Below are 18,577 nucleotides of genomic sequence, written 5' to 3'. Positions count from 1 at the left end.
ACTGGTGCAGGTCGTATAGGTTTGATGCTTCAGTGAGGTGAAGTGGGTTATTTGTGTTCTAATTTAATATAAAATGTGTTTCTGATTAAAAGATGATCACGAGAATAAAGAATATTTGTTCCTGTATGAATGCTCAGATGAAGCGGTGGACTAGACACAGCAAATGACCAGAAACTCTGCATGGTTTACGTCATATGGAAAACATTGCCCAGAAATTAAAGTCGAGATTCTGTACATAAGTCTCATACTCATCTTTTGATCTCTACTACAGATAAGCGTGTAGACCTCAGACTTCTACATGATACATTACGCTTGTGATTCATAAGGCAGCGTTTCAATATTTGACGATACCTCTGAATCTGCTATGATAGGATTTTAATTCGTAAGGCGATGATACCACTGATACCTCTGCTACGATGCGACACCTCCGATGGATACGTGACTAACTTTGTTCAGAATCTTGGGTTGGCCCACTGCATATGTATCAGAATTACAGCCAAACCCACTTGCTAGCCTATTTAAACATATGAATTGCTGAATCATTTTGACACGCTAGTTCTTATATAATCTTCTATAATCAGTTCTAATCAATAGTTATCAATTTAATTCTTGTCTTGTTTCATTTTAGACGTTGCTTTATAAATGGATGGATCAATCCAAATCATCCCAGTGGTATCACCCCGATATAAATTTTATGAATGTGTAACAGATATAACCCATTTTCTCTCATTGTGCAAAAATGGTTGAAGGTTCCAGCTTAGTAAATTTAACCTTTTCTGATAGGGAAGAACTTTTTTTTTAGGGTTCTGCATAGAACCTTTAGAGATTTTCCCAGAGGAACAAGCCAAAGACCACATTAGCCTTTTTTTTTAATAGGGCCGAGGTTTAAATTTAAATTTCTCTTCAGTTCTTTCGATGGCTGATGGTTTTAGATTTCTAACAGGGTTCTTCTTTTCTGAAAGGGTAAATCTGTTATGGCAATAAATTAAACCTTAACCATGTACGGCCTAAGAACTATAATTATTCTCAAACCATAACCTGTTCTTTGAATGAATGGTCAGGTTTCATTGTTTACGAGGCAACACCAAAACTCTTGACTCACTGACGGTGAAAGCAGATTTTCAACGTGAGCAGTATGGTTCAGGACCAATCCTAGTTCTTGGTATGTTTTGAGGAAAATTGAATTATGAGGGCTACCTGTTCTGTTAGTGCTACCCAGTGTAGGTGTGCTGCATTCCAAAGGTTAAAAGCTGAGACCTTTTTTTGGGATGCAACCTTGTGTACAAGTTTTCTTGTAATGAGATCTTCCTCAGTTCATTAGTGAATAACAGCAAATGCAGTGGAACGTAAATGAAGACAGATGGGCCAGTGGTTTCCATGACCTACTTGCCTGCATGTTATGTTTATTCATGAGCGTGTGATTGGAAAGTGGCAGGGAGACTGGGGAAAACCCGCATGTAGCCTTTATTCTTTCTCTTTCAAGTTTCTTGATTTGATCAGTGTTTTCTATAATGAAGTTACTGTATCATTAATAATTTTTTTTTCTACATTTTCATATATTTATGCATTTCAGTTAGTCTGAAGTTTTTGCTTTATTCAATATGGTTGCAGATATTAGAAAATGAAGGATTAGTCTCAGGAATGACACTTCACTGGTTTACGAAGAGCAGAACGCTTACACAGAACGCCATGTCAGTTTTCACAGAAAGTCCTTTGAGGAGTTGAGATTTGTGATGCTCTAAGAATAACTTGACAGCTTGTGTAACAGGAAGAGGTTATTCCCCTGAGCAGTGATTCCAGAAGTGTGGAGGGAACGAGGCAGAGAAGAGATTAACCTACTTTCACATGGGCCAGTACACACCTGACCTGTAAGGACAAAAGCAGGGCCTTTTTTGCACAGTGTCTGAGCAGTGCGATGGGGCCAGTGCCCGTGTGCCAGCATGCTTGGACCTGCCTTTGGTGCCCCTTTCTGTGACTGGTGATAATGCTGGATTTATCCATCAGTGGCAGTGTTCGAGTTGTATGCTTAGCTTTGCTAAGAGCTAGAAGAAGAGGGGAAAGGATAGGAGGATGGGCCAGCAGTCATCGATCCAAACAGTTGACATCAATAATGATTGCAGTGCCTGTCCAAGAGAAATGCAGCCAAATCAGTATCCAACTCTGTCGCCTTTCACAGCAGGTTTCTCCGTGACTTACGTTTGTTTAATTACTTTTGGCATCATTACATTCGTTTTTTTTCCGCACAATAATACTATGTGGCAGCCCTAGCTGTTAAGAACAAAATTCTGCATCAATATAAACCAGACGTAAATGTGAGAAGCAAATTGCTCAAATACCTCCATGAATCAAATTTGTTTGGCTCGGGGCAAAGGGCAACGCCTTCAAACCAGACAACCAATCAGGATGTGATATATCAGTATGTCAGCTACTGAATACTACACTGAGAAATGTTTAAATATTGTTGGAGATGGTAGTGTGACCTGTGGAGAAGCTGAGTGAACTGCACACAGGCCGCAGTGTTGTAAACCCTCGTGTTCAGTTCACCACTTAGCTGTTATTATCTTATAGCAATGCTGTTATAAAACTTCATTTCTGATATTAACAATGTAAATGATATCTACGGAAATAGATACACAAAATCTCTTGGGGCTTGCTTGGAAGTCCGCCAGATGACAGATGTGAGTGTAAGTATGAAACAGGGGTCATGTGACGGATTAAAATATCCTTTTTGTTTTATATTTACAACAAACACTCCTTTTTAACTCATGTTTTACCTCCTCAGTCTCAGGGCCATCATGAGCTAAACATAATATCTATAACTGTTCATTAGAGAAATTAAACACTCAAAGAGTCATAGCGAAACATTTGTATAACTGTAAGAATGTGTAATTGTCAGTTGAACCAAAACAGATGAAGGGATAAAGATGTCTGCTGATTTGGATGGTGCTCCACCAGAATGACTCATCCTCATCCTAATAAGAAAAAAAGAAAAAAAAAAACAAGCTGGTTATATTACATCATCCTCAATGATTTATTGCTTTAGATCACATGGCTTGCTCCAGCATGCTGTGTGCAACATCACTCCCTCACTCACTAAATCGCAATTTACTATATAGACTGTTCTATATAGAGCAGTGCCTGGGGCAGCAGCGAGGGCAGACACCAGACTGAATTCACTTACTAACGTCTGCTCCAGGAACATATTGTCGTGATCTTCCTTTACATAAACAATTTGAAAGTTACAAATAACCTAGCGAACTGAAACCATAAAAATACAGAAGTATGTAAAGTGACACATCACTACCAAATACCTGTCGCCTTCAGCGGTCGCTAAATACCATTTCTGACCTACATAACTTACATGCTTTTGTAAGTTAGCTACCAAAGTATATATTCTGACAAGAAACCTTAAATCTGAAGGAAATCTCGATGCAGTGTGGTACTCTGTTCAGAAATAGCACATCAGTTATACACTGGATTTACAGTGCACTATGGGTAATATAGTGAACTATCCAGGTGATGGAATAGTCCACGGAGAATTTGGGCAACGCTACTACAGAGGTTCCAACATCTACGGTTTAGCCGTATGGTGATATGGGAATCACCTGAAAACTCAGAAAAAAAGTTCAAATCAAATGCTAATTAAAATTAATCCAGTAGAAAGGTCAATTCACTGAAGGGGAAAGGACACGGTGAAAGATAGTTACTTTGGCTTTGCCCTGAGTTTATGTAGGTGAACTTTGGCGTGTGAGTTCATGAGCCTCAGTCTTGTGAGTCTGCAGTAAACAAGTGGGTGGGAGTGTGATCTCTTTGGCTGTTTTGCCTGCTAGGGTTTTCGTGTTAGCAACGTTGGCACCTTTGCTTCAAAATACACCTAAATAGTGCACTATATGGCACTATATTAAGCATGACGCATTCAATTTGTGGTTCACCTAGCCTGGGTTTATTCAAGTCCCCTCTACGCGTGTTACATTTTGACAGCATGTCATGTGGTAGAACCAACACAATTAGTGTCATTTTATCACCATTTGTGGTTTAAGACCTGATCAATTACATGCTCTATTGTGGCTTCAAGTACTTATTGTTGGTGTCTGTACATACTGTACAGATGTTCACTCGCAGGCCTCTGAGTATTCTTTATCAGTGATTTTCCATGCTGGTTTTGATGCTTAGTCACTCTGTAGAGGTTTTGTAAGTGGGTTTTGAGTTCCATATGGTGGTATTTGGTTTCTCTTGTGTGCAGTCTGTCAGGTCCTTATCCTCCTTAGCAGGTGGCTTTTCTTTCACTGGCGGGCAGGGAGACCACAATGACTCACCTTTCACCAAGCCAGTGTCTCAGATGAACAGTCAGGGGGTTAAATTGTCAGCCTATTTCTTTAGAACTGTGCTGTTTGTTTCTTTTTGAAGATTATCATGTAACATGATGTTATACTCCAGTGCTGTTGCGGTTCTAATTGGTCAGAAGGTGCACCACTGACAGTAGTTCCGGTTTATAATAAGTTATTGTTTCCCTCCTGTTTTCTCCCCAATTCCCACCCACCATCCAACTCTCCTCTATCATACGACAGCTACCAACCAGGGAGGGTGAAGCCTAACGCTTGCTTCCTCCACATGAAGCCAGTCAACCACATGCTGCATCACAGGGCAGCTGAACACACTCTGAGGGAAACGCTATCTGCCATCTTCTGCATACATGACCTCGCAGACCCTTATGATTGGCTAGTGTTGATTGGTGGGAAAATGAGTGTGCCATTCCTTCTACCCAGATAGCATGGTTATTTTTGTTCTGCTGGCTCCCAGCCACGGATGCCTGTGGCATCGTTGGGATCTCACTTGGGATCTCCCTGTGATAGGGTGAACACCTTTTCTTCCGCCCCTCAGGAGCTCTATGTTATAATTTCTATAATAACTGCTCACACAAAGACTTGCATGGTAACCACATAATTAGATTTAAAAATGTATAATCATTAATTTGGTGATCCTTTCTGTGAGGAGATTTATATACCATTTATGGAAGGAGTCTCCAGTGTCAGTACTTTATAACAGTCAGCGGTAAGGCTATAAGTTTTCAGACACAGGAAAGTCTTCAGGATGGAGGGCTTTGCAGTTCCTCAGCAACATGACAAGCTGCATTTTTGTCTAATTAACAAAAGAATAGGCCGTTGAGAACAAATATTTATAGCTGTAATAAGGTAAATTGAGCTATAAATGCATAATTAATATGATGTGTTGTTCTCTAATTAATAAAATGTTGCTGTAGTATAAGAGAAATAAAACTGCTGTGTTAGAAAAATAATCCGCTTTATGGTGGTAACAGTGACTCTGCCTTCTGATGAGCTGTTTCACAGCACCCCTTTATTAATTATTTTCAACGATTATTTATAACAGCGCGTCCTGTCGTGCGTTCTTTCTTACTTAACAGATTTTTGGCATTTGTGCTTGTTTGTCATGCACGACTTGTGACAACAGCATGTGTGTAAATATGTAAAACACATTTGCTCTTAGAGTCATGGCATAGTCACTTGAATGAGTCAGCCTTGTTTTTTTGCTTTTGGTGTCCCCATCCAATTCTGCTCCCTCTCTCCCTCCTTTTCTGGCTGCTTTGCTTTCACCAACATCAAAACAAGTAGTGATGCACTGACGTGGTACTTAGTATCGGTATTGGACCAATAATTAGCCTGCAGTCTGGACTCTTTCAAGACTCATTTGTGGATTTCATCTTACTGGTTGTACACCAACACAGTGTTATTCTGTATTTGTGTTCAATTCAATTCTAGTTTGGCCTCGAGTATCACTGCTAGATCACTTATTGAGATTCGGTCTAGTGATTATGTGATGCCTTCAGTGCCATTGTAACCAATCACAGCATTTTAAAAAGTGTTACATCACCTCCAAGCTTCAGGGTTCCCAGTTCTTTCCGGAGCTCAGCTTACTGTGTGTATGTGGAGATTCTGTCCAAGTTCTCCACATGTTCGCATGGGTTTCTGCAGGGTTCTCCGGTTGCCTCCCACCTCCCTAAAACATGCCAATAAGTGAATTGGTTAAGATTGGATTGCCCCTAGGTGTGACTTATGTGTCGATATGTGTGTGAATGGTGCCCAGGTGTCCCATCCAGAGTGTATTCCTGCCTCACTCCCAGTATTCCTGGGATTGGCTCTGGATCCACCATGACCCTGACAAGGACAACATGCTTACTGAGGATGAATGAATAAATGAATGAATGGCAGATTGAATGCAAAAGGTTTGCATTTTGTTGTTTAGATCGATAGCTAGAAACTGTATAGATCTCAAGGGAAACTGCAGGACGATTGCAGTTTGGTATCGGACTTCAATCGATGTGGTATATTTGATGAAAGTTGCAGTTATTGTTTTGTCATTATCAGTCATTGCATCTACTTGCAAATATTTGAGTACTTGTGCCTGTCTCAAGACTTGTTGGACTCTACACCTGGCCATTTCTTCTGTTGCTTGCTCATCTCGACCCCCATCTGTTCTGGCCCCATTCTGTCTGTTCTTTCTGTCCTAATCCCTTGTTCCGTGCGTGATAATAGTTTCCATGGCATTGCTCACATTCCCGTTTCTCCCGTTTGAATACGAGGAACAGATGGCACTGTCGATGTATAGACAGCCTGCTGAAAACATGGCTGAGTAGAAGGGAGTCACCGTACTCATTTTCCCCTTTCACTAATGCTTTTCTTTCATAGTCTTTAGCTTTGGTAAAGCTGAATGAACTCTGGAAAAGCCTGGTGTTACATTTTCCATTTGTGCGGCACTTTGCTGTCATTATTGGCTGTTTTAAAAAGTGCATGGTTTGCTAGAGTGCAGGGGCGAGAGGAGGTCCTCTGAGGGAAGGCTGCCAGAGTTGATAATCCTCTGTCTGCAGAGCGACTGTGCACATGGTGCCTCAGTGATATGGGCGCTGCCTAATTCTCTCATACAAGGACATGCTGAAATAGTCTGCACTGCAGCAAAGCCTGCCATTGTAGAGGCATCACATTTTCACTCAAATGCAGCGGATTATAACTGTTCTTGGATTACAGTAGGTTGGGTTGCATCCCTATAGGCAGACCTGAACATCGTCAGAGTTTTTTTTTTTTTTTTTTGCAGTCTTAAGTAACTGCAAGGTGAAAGTCAAATACATTCTGACTGACTTTGAGATGCACAGGCTCCATTTGGCACCAGAGAAGCAGCAATTCATGCACACTTCCTGGAGATGCCGATCCCTAATGCCCAGGAACAGATGTTTGTTCCATGCAGCTAGCCAATGGATATTTAAGCATTTAAGCATTGCAGCATTAGAGCAAGAACAGAGCCATTGAATGTTAATAGATCTCTATGCCATTAAGCGCTAATAAACTATGCCATTAGCCACTTTAAGTTGCATTTTGATTGAGAATACTAGCTCCTCATTAACGGAAAGCAATATGTGCCTGGCATTCAGAGCTTCCACTTGAGCTAATAGTCGTTTAAAACCACTACTCTACATACTTTGTTAGCACTAAGCCTGCAGTCCCCTGTGAAAGTAGTGGAACGCTAAGGCCAATTCTTCGTTTTTGCTAAACGCTGAAGACATTTGGGTTTGAGATCAAAAGATGGATATGAGACGATAGATCAGAATTTCAGCTTTCATTTCCTGCTATTTAAGGGAGGGAGAACCCCCCAAAACAAACAACAGTTGAAAGAAGCTGCGATACAAGCATCATTAAAGAAGCGTGCAACAGTATGGTGATGTCAGTGGGTCGCTGGCTTGATGCAATTATTGCAAGCAGGGTATATGCAGCTAAATGTTAAGTGTAATTTGCTTTAATTTACTTTAAGACTATCAGTTCCTATACTTTTGCTCACCTAAAAATTGGGTGCTCTGCCACCAAATGTGACATGTACATATCAGGAAATGAAAGCTGATGTGATGAATGAAAATGAAAATTCTGATCTATCGTTTCACATTCAGCTTTTTGATCTCAAACCCAAAAGTTGTCAGTGTACAAAAGAAATGGCCTTGCCATTCCAATACTTTCGGAGGAGACTGTATATACACAAGCACTTTTTGGCATGCTGTAAACCAAAAAGTGAATTTAAGGGCATCCGTGGCTGCAAAAAAGTTTGCGAACCTCAGGACAAGGCTCAGTATACTGTATTAAATTGAATGTCCTAGACAACAGAAAACAGTTTGTCCTCCAATGCAATGAATTCTGTTATTTGTTTAGTTACACTATGCTTTGTCACTGTCATTTGTTATTTTTTTTTGTCTTTTCACAAAATCGTGGCTACAGATGGCTTTGGTGTGCTGACACAGACTTTGTTTTTTTGCTTCTGTTACTTGCAGGAGAGTAAAGGAAAGAAACAGCATTTTTAACCACTGTATAATTTTCTATTTGTACAATGATAGATTTGACACTTGCACGTAGGTCTATTTAATTTTTTTTTCCAGACAAAAATTTTTTCTCTTTAGAAAAAAAACCCAAAAACCTCACCAAAGCTTACTTAGTTTTCATATAGATTACTCTGGAAATGACCTTTACATTAGAGATCTTTGACTGAGATCAATTTTAGCATTTGTTCCAATGATTATTATTGCAGAAACTATTGTCTCCATGTTGTCCTTCCACATTACTACCTAAAAGCAAAGGAATGGCTGATGAAGCTAAAAAGAGATGATAAATTACAAATGTTTTTACACACATGGCACCAACAGATAGATAGATAGATAGATAGAACATAGCCTCATGTTCCTGTTCTCGAGGGTAAATGTAAATGAGGAGGGTTTGTATTATACAAATATTAGGTACGTATTGAATACTGGATATTGAATACTTCAGCTTTTACTGAAAAGAGAAGCTTTAAAAATATGAAGCGTTTTAATATATGGAGGTTTGTGAGTGGACTTTGGAAGAAACTTAGTGTTTCCAGAATTCCTCATTTTGTTTTGTTCTTGCATGTTGGATCACATAGGACACACTTCTTTCCCACTCCAACTGTGATAAATCTCTCTGCTGACGGATTTTATGATGGATCTGATCTCCAACTATTGATTTGCGGCCAGTTTGGAAATCGGAAGATTTTTGAGAGCATGTGTCTTTATAATAGACCAGTTTTGATGCTCAAAAAGGAAAAAAAAAAAAAACAGCACTCCACTTGATTCCAAAAGCAGTCCATCATCGATTGTATAAAAAAAAAAAAAAAAAAAAAAAAAAGGTCTATTCTTTGCTTACAAAATATCTTTAGTGCTGTCATGTGCTATGATCTCCCAGCTATTTTTAACCTTTTATCCTTTTTTTCCCCCAGAATGCTGGAGACATCTGTGTGCAATAGCTAGAAAAATAACACGTTAGTTGACCTTAAACAAACCATTAGAGCAGAGCAAGAATATCTATTGCATCAGCACTTTTTAAGAACAATCCTTCTAATACAGATGTATGTGGTATTATTTATAATTTGTGGAAAGAGACTGTTGAACACACGTGAGCTTTTTAAAACATTAATCTCTCTAGAGTCCACATCACACTGTGTTTCTCTGACTCTCTGATTTGCAGTTTTGCCTGATTGCTGCATCACTGGCCCTCAAGCGCTCGGCCTGTCCATATCCAACAGGGTTTGCTGGTCCTTTGTCAGCACAATAATAGCAGACAGAGCTGCATTCAGCTGTGACTGAAGTGTGTGTTTGGTGCATGCTTGTCATTCAAGAGCTGTCACAGCCTTGCTCATTTGTGTGCCTTGGTCTGCACTCTGGGACAAAAACATTAGTGTAGTCTAAAATTTGATCTGGAGATTAGGGCTGAGTCTTAGCCTGGATAAACTGGTGTAAACATTGTAGAATATATAATATGTGTGTGTGTGTGTGTACTGATATTAGGAAAGAGCTTGATCATAAATGTCTGCCATACTGCAGCAGGGTTTAATTGCCTCATTAATGGTCACAGTGCTTATTGGCACTGCCAGAACGTGTGTATGTGTGTGTAAAGCATGTTGACTCATTCTCACCTTGTCATGTCATTGGCACAGAGTGCACTCCTGCCAGGCTGGCATTTGCTCCGTTGTGTGTTTGTCACCTTGAGCCTGATGCCCTATCTGATGCCAGTGAAACACTCATATGTAACCTGATAGTCATGAAAATTAAATAACGCCACTGTTGGTAGTAAATCAGGACACACCACTGGGACGTTGCTTCAGTATGAGCCTTCAGTTAGAAGTAGTAAAGTTGTTATGGCGATAATGCACTGTCTGTTCACCAATCTGTTTTTATTACATTGTGAAAAGCTAATACATTCATTCATCTTCAGTATCAGGTTTTTCCTGGTCAGGGTTGCTGTGGATCCAGAGTGTGTCCCGGGAACACTAGGTGTGAGGCAGGAATAATACACACCCGATGGGATGCAAGGTCATCATAGGACACCACCAGTTTACATTATCCAGTGGCATGTTTTTGGGAGGTGTGAGGAAACCAGAGAACCCTGAAGGAACCCAAGCAGACATGGCGAGAACATCTCCTACACAGAGAGTGTTGAACAGGGGACCCTGGAACTGTGACGCAACATCCCACTCCACCACCATGCTGACCGAAAGCAGTTTGAATAGTTGAATATAAAAACATCATCCTTTAAAATCTCTATTACTTAATTTTGTTGAAATAAAAATGGTCCAAGGCAGTGGCTCAAACATAGTACAGCTCTTATTTAGTGAAATATCTATTCATAACACTTTGCAATAACTATGACCAACTGTTATTTCGGCCCTCCTGGTAAAATATGGCTTTTTCTTGTTTTTAATGGTGTAAAGTGGTCTGACAACACAACTGATGCTTTGCTTGAGTATTTCTTCGTTCTTTAAACGTGAAGAAACCAGAAACTAGTGAATAAGATATATTGATCTGTGGACTAAAGAAGAGAGATGATATTGTTTGTCCAGTGCACTTTCTAAACTTGTATTTGTGATTCCGGGCTTCTGGGACTCGCTGGTTATGTAATTGATGGTTTCTCAGGAAAAGGTTGAAGACTGCATAGAGCATTCCTTTGGGACACATTTCCTGTGGAATCTTGAGTGCTGCAGCTCGTCCTGTCTCCGCCCTAGCATGAACTTGGCTTCTTCAGGACACTGCTCATTTAAAAATACAGGTCATTCAGGAGAGTACACAACCCTTCTCCTGACTCTGGTAGTGCTTGATCAATTCTGAGTGTGTGTTCAGAGGAGGTTTTCTGTGTTCATGGTTCAATACACTGTATGCTGTTTGACTCTTAGTCATTCACATCATGTGAAATGAGAGAATCTGTTTATGTTAGACACTAACACTGTGAGTGTGGTAAGAATGACCTACTTATTTCTTGTGCTGATTTTTGGGTTGAGGGTTGGACTTGAGAATGAGTAAAGAATGCTGATGTCATATGGTACACATCTGGCTCACTGTTGATTGTTGGTTTTCTGAAAAATTTGACTCTTACAAAGGAAGATTAATATTCATAGTAGTAGAGGTGTAACACAGTGCCCCTATCTATATCTGTATTTGGATTTAAATTCAAAGTAAGAGAGGCCTAAACCAGAATTATTATTATTTTTAAATAAATATGAGCCCTACATCCTTGGAAACACTGAAAAAAACAGAGGAGGAAATGCCAGCACTGTCAGCATGGAGTGTAAATCCTAGCATTGACAGATCCTCAACTTTCCAGTTCATAATAGGCTCACACGGGTCATATTTGATTGTACCAGCCAACTATATTTTCTAAAGAATTTAGTTGGTCATGTTTCCCAATATATACACAAACCACAAGGACCCTGACCAGGCAGTTACTAAGGATGCTGTAAATGCACTGCACAGCTCAATATGTTAATGAGCATGGTCCTTGTTTGTCCTGTGAGCTTCATATCTGACAGCTTAGCCTTAAAATCAAAACCTCCCAGGGGATTCCAGTCCTGATGGGAGACCTTTAGTCTTTATCAGATTAAAAAAAAACATAAATAGTACCCCTCCTATTCGTATATATAATTGTATCTGTTAAGAACACATTATTTGTTCAATGGGACGTGTTTTTCCCTTTCAAGTCAGAGAGTTTCTAAATGAAAACAAAGATGTGGATGAAGTCGCTTCTCTACCTGATGTAGGCATTTATTTATTTAATCATGTGTTTGGGGAAGCATATGCCATTCAGCCAGAAATTTCGGCCCAGGTATGTGCTGGCTTTATTCAACTTCCTGGGGAATCCCCACCTGATTCTGTGTGTGTATGCATGTTTGTGTGGGAGTGTGTGGTTTATGATTTAGGCTTAAGCGGAGACCATAAAATTTTAAAGGCTAAAGAAGTACCTAACATTTTGGGCTGAGTAACAGAACATCCGCTGCCATGGTTACGTAATAAACACACCATCATTAAAACAACGAACTGCTCTTTTTCTATCCAGAACCCTGTATTTTGTTCACTGGGCCTGCAAATGCTTTGGCATGTTTTAGCAGCGTTGATTCTGACAAGGGCTCTAAGTTCAGTCAGAGTTGTGTGATGATATTCTCAGTTGTGTTGATTCTGTAGTCAGTGTTCGAAAAACATGTTGCTTTCTCTCTTCTTGGCAGAGTGCAGAAGGTGGTGGAGTGGGTCTTCAGCTCTGACTCACAACAGCCAATAAACTCTGGCCTCAGCACTTTTCTTGGAATTAAACACTCCACTTTCCACACACGACCATTAAAGTGTGCCATTTTTTGCCGAGAGAGAGAGAGAGAGAGGGAGGGTGTCGTGTTTCATCTGGTGGCCAGTCGTTGCAGTTCCCCGCTGACCTACATCTGTGCACACGGCAATGAGTGTGCAGGTCCTTACTGAAGCTTTTCTAATAAAAGCCCTGATTGGCAGAGAGTCCTCTAAAAACTGTTTTCTGGCAGATTGTTCTCTACTTTGTTCTGCTTGGCTGATGGCTAGCTTCACAAGAGGAATAAGGAGAGCTGAGAATGTATTCCCTATCACATATTTTCAAAATATTTGAGTTGCCATACACATGATGTCAATTAGAAATGTCACCGTTTTCAGAATTGAGACATTGAGACACAACCAGAGCAAATACAAGTAGAATGGTATTTTGGCTCGTAATAAATAAGTCAGTAAAGACATGTTGGCTGTCATAATTATGTAATTAGGGCAATTAATTGTCAAACAATCAGTTATGAAGAATGATTTCATTGTTTTTTTCTGTTGACTTTATACCACTCGTATAATACAATCGTAACAGTAATTTCAGTTTTTTACAGTCTAAAGTCTAATTGTTTGAGTGTATAATACAGATGTGTTTACACAATTGTCACATAGTATGAAAAAAAATTGGGCCTATAATTTTTTTTAAAGTTTTCAAACTTTTATTTGGTTTATGTGTTTGTTTACTGTCAGCTCAGTTTATTGTCTAATAGATATTTAACAAAGCATTGAGAAATTCATGCTTTTCTAGCAAAAAATTATAAAAATAAATGATTACAATTTATTCAACTATACAAAATAATGATGATAAGAAACAAATTAATCAAAAAACACTGCTTGGGTTTCGGTTCTGGATTTTCATTCAAGTGTGTTCTGAATTTCGGTTTCAACCAAGAATTTTCACTTCGGTCACTAGTAGATATGACAGAAAGATCACTGTGCTTGGATTTGTCAGTGTTTCCACATAATTGTGTGTTCCTGTTTTTGAAAACATTGTCTGTTATCCATAAACACTAAATAATCTGCCTAGCAAAAATGGTTCTACCGGCTGACAGTATTGAGCAGCATCACACCAGTCATGACGTTTAACCACGTACCAAATGACAAGTTTTGTTTCGCGAACATCAATCGGAAGTGTTTGGATGTTGATCCTACTTGTCTGCCAGACAGCTACGAGTAAGAAAACGAATATTTTAGATGCAAAATCTGCTTATAAGCAGCGTTTCTGCTATAAATTCCAAATGGTACCTTGGTCAAGGACTATGATCAAAACCAAATTTAATGTATGTTGCACTATATGTGGAAGGGTTGAAATGTCTTAGCCAGGAGCTCAATGAATATGAGCTGTTTTTTTGTACATTATCTAACATATAGCGTCTACTAGGCTCAGTATTCTCCATTGGCCTATGAAATCCAACATCCTTGACAACAGCGATCAATTGGTCATAAATTCCATAATTTTTGAATTATGTTGGCGAGCTAGCAGTGACTCACAATTTTGCTTCTGGAGTTTTGCTGTATTCTACATATTGAGATGGTTGCCATGTTTTCAAGTGGAGTATCAAGCCTAACGCGGTGTCCTTGGATGTTGATACACTATATGGCCAAAAGTTTGTGAACACCTGACCTTAAAACTCATGAGTGTCTTCCTGAAACTGTTGCCACAAGTTTGGAAGCATACAGTGGTGTAGGATGTCTTTGTATGCTGTAGCTTTAAGATTTTCCTCCACAGGAACTAAGAGGCCCATCCTGTTCCAGCATGACAATGCCCCTGTGCATAAAGCAAGCCCCATGAAGACATGGTGTGCCAAAGGTGGAGTGGAAGAACCTGAGTGTCCTGCACCGAGTCCTGACCTCAACCCTACTGAACACCTTTTGGGATGAACTGGAACACCAAAGGCACCCCAGGCCTCCTCGTCCAACATCGGTGCCTGACTTCACTAATGCTCTTAGAGCTGATTGTGTAGAAATTCCCACAGCCACGCTCCAAAATCTAGTGGAAAGCCTTCCTAGAAGTGTGGAGGCTGTTACAGGAGCGAAAGAGGGATCAACTTTGGAATGGGATGTTCGACAAACACATATGAGTTTGATGGTCAGGTGTCCACAAACATATAGTGTACTTGGCATGAACAGTGATTACAAATCACTTGTTTAATGTCTCTTGTAGAAACCGTGACCTGTTTCCACATGTCTGATGTTTTCACTGATGATCTGTCTATTTAATCTTTTTTTTTTTTTTTTTTTTTTGCCTTTTTCTTCTTTTGGTGGTTAAAATGGTCAGAAACAAAAATTTTTGCTGGCTGACATTTCAGTGCATCCCAAGTAAACAATGTCTCTATGGAGCTTTAGAATGTCTTAATTTACATTTTACAAATTAAAAACCCTAAGTAGTAAATTAACTTACATTCTGATTTACCTGGTCTTACATTTTAGGATACAGAAATTCCTAAATTGGTGTCATTATGTTTTTTTTAAATACAGTTGAAAATTTTTCTTAAATGACATTTGAGGCAGAGCTAAAAAAAGTTTAACTTGAGAATACCTGTGCACCGCTCGATTTCCGTCCTGTGTGTGTGTGTAAATTTGGAGAAAGCCTTGTGCTAGGTCTTTCAGCAGTTCCTCAGTGTAGAAAATGACCTCATGCTCTTGTGAAGCTAATGAATGGAACCTAACATATGTTTTCAATGGAGAGCACAGCCAGTAAGTTCCTCAAGGAGCACGGCTTCACATGTTATCTTTCTTCTGCTTATGAAATAAATTTTTTATGTGTGAATCTGTATTCTATATGACTGCAATAAAAAAAAGACAAAAAGACTGCAGTTATAGACATCTGCAGCTGCAGAGATGAAATCATGCTTTCTGTTAAAACATTTATAACACACTTATAACTTGCTTATAAGATATAAAGATGTTTATAAATGCTTATGAAAGCAACCAAAGTCAGTAAAGCCAGGTTCATAGCCATGTCATAAGACTTCTAGTAGGCATCTTCTTAAAAAAAAAAAAAGTCTTATTGGGATTTTTAGAGAGTTTGTGATGTTGGCATGGCAAATGTATTAGTATGTGTGTTTAATGAGGAGATGGCAGCATTCTACGCCGTGGTCCTGATTACTGTCACTCTGACTTCTCATTACTCCATTCTCACCTCACCGTGTGTGAATATAATTGGTTTTGTCGTAGTGAGATACCCTATATTGTTCCGTGCAGTATTCACACACACTCACACGCACTGTTACTGTTATTTTCTAAGCTACTCAGTTAAAGGCATCCAATATCTTGTTAGGGAGTCCCTGAGATTAAGGCCCCTGATGATATTGCTGGAGTATGGCTGGAAATGTTCAAAAATGACGCTTTGGCTTTTCAGAGTAAAAATGGTGAAAAACATAACCAAAAAAGTTACACTCTTTCACAGACTTTTGACTGCATGTTTTGTACACATGTTTGTATGCGTAGTAGCTGAAGCAACATGAAAAACTGTGTTATTGTGTTATTGGAGCCAAAGATCGCATGTCACCTACGCCACTTTTGACGGATTTTTCCAACTACTTCAAATCCATGTTTGAAATAGCTCGTAAATTCATTTGTCATGTATGGGCCTCCCTCCATTCAAGTAGATAAGAGCCTGGTCTTGTATGACTGAAAGTAAGTCCCCAAGAGCAAGGCCAAGATGGCTCCCAGTGGACAGACTGTATTAGAAGGACTTTGGATACACTATAGGTAATAACTGGCAACCAATCAGGAGTGAGAGACTGAAAGAGTCCGATGCTAAGCAAGAGGAAACAGGATTCAGGATTGATCAACTTTTAGCTTTTTTCTTGGTAAACAGGGAAGGAATTTATTTGTTCTCTAATTTGTTAAGAAGGTTAATGAATGATGGTCATGTTATTTACGTTTGCTGTGGAATTTGTGTTGAAAAGTTGTTTAGGTAGCGAACTCAGGATAGCTGGTTGTGAATAATAAGCGATGTTGGTGAGTTTTTCCTTTTTTTGTGTGTTTTTATCTTAGTTCGAGTGAGTGACTCGCCCTCTGCTTGCCTGATCTGTGGCTTTTCATCCTGTAGAATGAGCACAGTTGCCCAAAGCTTGTGACGAAACCAAAATTTTGAATTTGCTACCAATAACAGTGTAATAAAAGCTCTAACAGTGTTAGTGGCACTGTACAGTTACGCTGGATAACTTCATGAATCTCTTCCAAGAGGCAAGGCAGGTCAGAAGAGCTACTTTCCGAAACAGACTGAATGTCTGAACAGGACAGCCAACTCTGCAGTGATTACCAGAACTATGAAGAGGGCAGAACCTGACAGAACTTCAACCAGGCTGCTGTGATGAGATGAATGCATTACTGAGAGTTTGTGAGAGTTTGTCCATGAGGCAGTGTTGGACAGCAGCTTATTAGTTCCTTTTTAAATCTAGCAGATTTTGAAGGAGTTAAAATATTTTAGTAGAACAGCATTGACAATTGTCACATTTCTCTTTCAGATCTGAACAATGGAGCTGTTTTATAGTTTGACGGACAACCTGCAACTATCCAGGAACCTCTCGATGCTCTGAAAAACCATCATGGCTCTCATAAGTTTGTTTTAGGATGTTCTCAGGAGCACAACCAGCTCCCTCACTCACTTGGCCCCACACTTAGTCTCTTAACTCAGCTGCTCACCTCACTTCAAGTTAAATCCTTGTATTTTTAATTATATGCTACGCCATGTCTCGCTGCTATTGTGTTTTTAATTTTGGAAGTTAAAGTCTATTAACATGAACCTGTCATTTCTCAGATGTAAGGTTGTGAGAAATGTTAAAGAAGGAAGTAAAGTCTAGTCCATGCATCGTGCAGTAAATTGCACAGTTTACAAAGGGAAGGTTCACAGAGAGCAAGTTACAGCACAGTCTTGCCACTATCAGTGGTTCAAAACTCATGCATCTGCATCCTGCCTTCTCTCTCACTTACTCGCTTGCTCGCTCTGTCGTTTTCTCCCCCCTGGCTGTGTCTCTCCACAGGAAGTGGTGTGTTGAGACTGAACTTAAGATGTAAACATGCAGTAGGTCAGAGCACGGCTGGACTATCTGCTACACACATGCCTCTGAGGCCAATGCATCATGCTTGCTGATGAGCTGCTTCCACCTCGGCTTCCATCTCCGTGACTATTTATTACTCCTGTTTCATTTCCAATTTCAGGATTTAATGGGCTAATGGCTGTACAGTGGACTTTGGCCTCATCAGGCTCAATCTTTTAGACAGAGAATGGGGCAAATTTCAACACACGTTGTTGTGTGGATCTTCTGAAAAGCAAAACTGAGAAGTTTTGTCTCAGAGGTGGGGGAATTTGGCTTGGCATGATTCTGTGAATCCCTGTTGAGGGGGAAATATTTTACAGGTACAAGTTTTACACATATGTATTGTTGTGGTTTAGAGTTTAGGCAGCTTTAGAATTCTGTACATTTATAAAAGAAGCAAAGTATATAAGTATAAACTTATAAAAGTAAAAGCAGGAAATCAGAAAAGCACTAATTCTGATTTACTCGTTTCCAGTATGACGCCTATGAATCTGAGCATTGTCACCATGCAGCTGGTGGTAACCCACGAGTTTGTGCTCATACTCATGAGTATCGTAATGTCACCATTGTAAAAATGATTGTTTTTTTGGTTTTCTTTGTCTCGCTCATGACAACAGTAAGTCAAAAATCAGACGGCATTACATTTTAGTGGAAGATTACAGACAATTTTTTAAATTGAAATTTTATTTCATTTCATTAAGTGAGCAGTAAAGATAAATTGTGCACACTCTGACCAAGGCCATGAGCTAACATGGTTAAAAAAAGGGGTCAGTTTTGATTTCAGGTTGTCTTTAATAATTTGAAAAGCCGTTTAAGGGGCGTCCCATCTGCTGCTGTTAGTCTCTCAGCTTAACGATAT

The 18,577-nt window shown here is 39.5% G+C and overlaps 1 protein-coding gene across 4 annotated transcripts in view; it reads left to right on the top strand.

Annotated features, from left to right (window-relative positions):
* asap1a (ArfGAP with SH3 domain, ankyrin repeat and PH domain 1a) overlaps positions 1-18,577 on the top strand; it is a 59,516-nt gene that overhangs the window by 2,973 nt on the left and 37,966 nt on the right. Inside the window, exon 1 of one of the 4 annotated variants that reach the window (XM_053233478.1) lies at positions 13,404-18,038. The exons of the other annotated variants lie outside the window; for them this stretch is intronic. The gene's annotated coding sequence lies outside the window, so the exon portion shown is untranslated. Of the gene's footprint in view, positions 1-13,403; positions 18,039-18,577 lie in introns of those variants that run through there. 4 annotated transcript variants of the gene reach the window in all.

This window comes from Pangasianodon hypophthalmus, chromosome 4 (assembly GCF_027358585.1).
Source record: "Pangasianodon hypophthalmus isolate fPanHyp1 chromosome 4, fPanHyp1.pri, whole genome shotgun sequence".
NCBI classification, from domain to species: domain Eukaryota; kingdom Metazoa; phylum Chordata; class Actinopteri; order Siluriformes; family Pangasiidae; genus Pangasianodon; species Pangasianodon hypophthalmus.
Note: the sequence above shows the minus strand (reverse complement) of the source record. Positions and strands in the feature narration are given on the sequence as shown.